The 3,623-nt window shown below is 52.5% G+C and overlaps 1 protein-coding gene across 1 annotated transcript in view; it reads left to right on the top strand.

Moving 5' to 3' along the window:
- The window catches only part of B4GALNT3 (beta-1,4-N-acetyl-galactosaminyltransferase 3), a 63,467-nt gene that overhangs the window by 2,483 nt on the left and 57,361 nt on the right, over window positions 1-3,623 (top strand). The gene's annotated exons all lie outside the window — the stretch shown is intronic.

Here is a 3,623-nt window from a genome sequence, read left to right on the forward strand (position 1 = left end):
AGGCTGCGGTGGCCGGGAGCGGCCACTGCACTCCAGTCTGGGCGACGGAGTGAGACTCCGACTCAAAAAAAAAAAAACTTCGGGGTTCCAGTCAGGGACTCAAGACAGGTGCCTGGGTGGGGCTTAGAGGTTGCCCTGTAAAATCTAGGTCACCTTAGGGACAACGACTTACTACCATTCCCAGATCCGGCAACTCCACCCACCCGCAAAGCCTGCCCTGGGCCTGCTTTACCATGAGGCCTTCCCTGACCCCCAGGATCTTCCTCTTTGAGTTCCAAGAGCCTCTCCTTCGTACTCAGTGGTGTTCCTTGTCGTGGAATGAGACCCACCCTTCACGTGTGAGGCAGGACTGGGTCACAGAGAAAGCACGGGCCGGGGGGATGCAGACCTGGGTGTGCACTCCAGCCCAGCCACGCGTTAGCCACCACCGCCGAGCCGTCAGCCGGGACTTACCGTCGCCCTCCCTGGACTGCTTCCTTGGCCTCCATTTCCTTGCCATACACGGGCCCTGTCCTTCTGGCTTCACGGGGCTGCGGCGGGGATTAACTGGGCGGCCCTGTGGAAAGATTGTGGACTTTGAAACCAAACAAAATGAATTTGAATCCCAGTTCAGCCACTATGTGACCTGGAGAGAAATAAACCCGGGGAGCTCCTTAGCGTTGCTATTAGGAGAATGGGGGGGGGGTGCCTTATGAGGTTGTTATGCGTGGAAATCGACAAATCTAAAGCGTAAATAATAAATAGCTAGCCCCATGAATGCTGTAGGACCTGCCTGTTCCCGCCTCTGCCTGGGACAAACGTTAGTTTAATGCATTCACGGCCCGATTCATCTTCCCAACGGTAAAAGGTGAAATGACCCAGGCTTTGAGACACTTTTGCTCAAAAGTCACACACGGCCAGGCGCGGTGGCCCAGCCTGTAATTCCAGCACTTTGGGAGGCCGAGGCGGGAGTGTTGCTTAAGCCCAGGAGTTTGAGGCCAGCCTGGGCAACATAGCAAGACCCCATCTCTCTATATGTATATAAAAAGTCACACAGCTAAAAAGTGGCGGGGCCGGGATTCAATTCCAGATCTTTCTGGCTGTGAAACTGGTTCTGAATCCCACACTCAGTCTCCCACCCAAAGCCAGACCAAGCAGCTGCGCACAGTCGCTCCTTGGTATCCACGGGGGGTTGGTCCCAGGACCTCTGTGGAGACCAAAATTCAGGATGCTCAAGTCTGGTATACAATGGCTCAACATTTGCATATAAGCTACACACTTCTTCCTGTATACTTTATTTGTTTCTTTTAGCCGGAGTCTCATTCTGTCGCCCAGGCTGGAGTGCAGTGGTGTAATCACGGTTTACCACAGCCTCGACCTCCTGGGCTCAGACAATTCTCCCACCTCAGCCTCTTGAGTAGCTGGGACTACAGGTGTGTGCCACCAAGCCCAGCTAATTTTTTAGAGATGAGATCTTGCTATGTTGCCCAGGCTGGTCTTGGACTGCTGGGGTCAAGCTATCATTCCGCCTCAGCCACCCAAAGTGCTGGATTATAGGAGTGAGCCACCAAGCCCAGCTCCATCCATCCATCCATCCATCCATCCATCCATCTATCTGTCTGTCTGTCTAGAGTCAGAGCATGACCATCACAGCTCACTGCAGCCTCAACCCTGGGCTCAGGCGATCCTTTCACCTCAGCCTCCCGAGTAGCTGGGACTACAGGTGTGCACCACCACACCTGGCTAATTTTTAAATTTTTTGTAGAGTTGAGGTCTCATTAGGTTGCCCATGCTGATCTCAAACTCCTGGGCTCAAGCAATCCTCCTGCCTCGATCTCCCAAAGTGCTGGGATTACAGGCGTGAGCCACCACACCCGGCCAGCCTTGTGTAGGTTAAACCATTTCTAGATTACTCATAATACCGAATACAATGAGAATGGTCATCATGATGTGTATTTTTATTTGTGGTTTTTTAAAATTGTTTTATTTATGGATCCGTGGTTGGTTGACTCCACAGATGCGGAACCAACTTGTAGAAAAGGGGATCCATACTAAATAGATGGTCGGAAAATCTAGCTTATTGACCGTCCATGTGGTTCCTCTTTAAGGCCTCTGTTTTTTTTGAGTCGGAGTCTCACTCCGTCACCCAGGCTGGAGGGCAGTGGCACACTCATGGCCACCCTAGCGTCGACCTGCTGGGCTCCGGCGATCCTTCCACCTTAGCCTTCCAAGTAGCCTGAACTACAGGCCCGCGCCACCACACCCAGCTAATTTTTTGATTTGTTGTAGAGACGAGGTCTCGCCAAGTTGCCCAGGCTGGTCTCGAACCCCTGGACTCAGGCAGTCCTCTCCTCTCAGCCTCCCAAAGTGCTGGGATTACAGGCATGAGCCACTGTGCCCGTCCCCCTCAGAACTCTTATAAACTGATCCAAGAATCCAATTCAAAATAAATATCACACTGTGCCGTCTTTGTGAGACGCCCGTCTCTGTTTTTGTGTAGCGGTGACCTCCAGGGAAACCTAGCTCAGTGCCTCAGCCCACTCGAGGGAATATTTGCCTCTTACCTACAAACAGCTACAACAGGCTCTTTGAAAGATGGAAAACGTATTCCCTGAAGACCCGGGAAGGCCAAACACTGAATGCCTGCCCAAGGGTTTTGCGTGTTGCCAGGATACCGACAGCTGTCACGGGTCATAAAGTATCAAAGTTTGCGTTCAAGAAGCCCAAAGAAAAACAACCCAAGTTCTCTACACCTCTGTTGTCTTCACAATACTTCCACTGGGAGAAGCTTCCAGAAATGGTCCTCCTATCTTTCGGGTAAAATGAGAGTTGCACAGGACTGGCGTGGTAACCGGTTAGCAGCACACAACTCCATGTGATGTCTCCCCTCCCTTTTTTTTTTTTTTTTTTGAGTTGGGGTCTTGCTCTGTTGCCCAGGCTGGAGTTCAGTGACATGATCACGGCCCACCACAGCCTCTAGCTCCTGGGCTCAGTCGATCCTCTGGCTTTGGCCTCCCAAAGTACTGTGATTACAGGTGTGAACCCCACGCCTGGCCTCTGGCAATGTTGATCAGTTCATCTTTTGGCTATCCTTGATTCCTCTACTCCCACCAGACCTTGTGGATGTGTTGGCTCACTGGGGTTCTTTCAGCCAAAGCAGGGACAGACTTGGGTCGAATGACTGTCGCTTCTTAGTCCCATCAGCAAGAGGTGCACAGGGTTGAGTCTCTCACCTTACAGCAGCGCTTGGAATAGCTCTAGGGATGTCTACACTGAAAAAATTCTCTGACTGGGCAAGTTAGCCACTTTCGTATTCTTGGCAGTCCATTCCCTCTTTATGTCCCCTGTGCAGGGAGTTTCAAGATATATTTGTTAGCCGGGCTCGGTGGCTCAGCCTGTCATCCCGCGCCTTTGGGAGGCTGAGGTGGATGGATTGCCTGAGCCCGCGGGCTCAAGACCCACCTGGGCAACTTGGCGAGACCTCATTTCTACAATAAATCAAAGAATCAGCCGGGCGTGGTAGTGCGCGCCTGTAGTTCCAGCTACTTGGAAGGCTGAGGCGGAAGGATCGTTGGAGCCCAGCAGGTGGAGGCTGCGGTGGCCGGGAGCGGCCACTGCACTCCAGTCTGGGCGACAGAGGGAGA

This window comes from Carlito syrichta, unplaced genomic scaffold (assembly GCF_000164805.1).
Source record: "Carlito syrichta isolate Samal-C Ts95f unplaced genomic scaffold, Tarsius_syrichta-2.0.1 Scaffold307058, whole genome shotgun sequence".
In the NCBI taxonomy this organism is placed as follows: domain Eukaryota; kingdom Metazoa; phylum Chordata; class Mammalia; order Primates; family Tarsiidae; genus Carlito; species Carlito syrichta.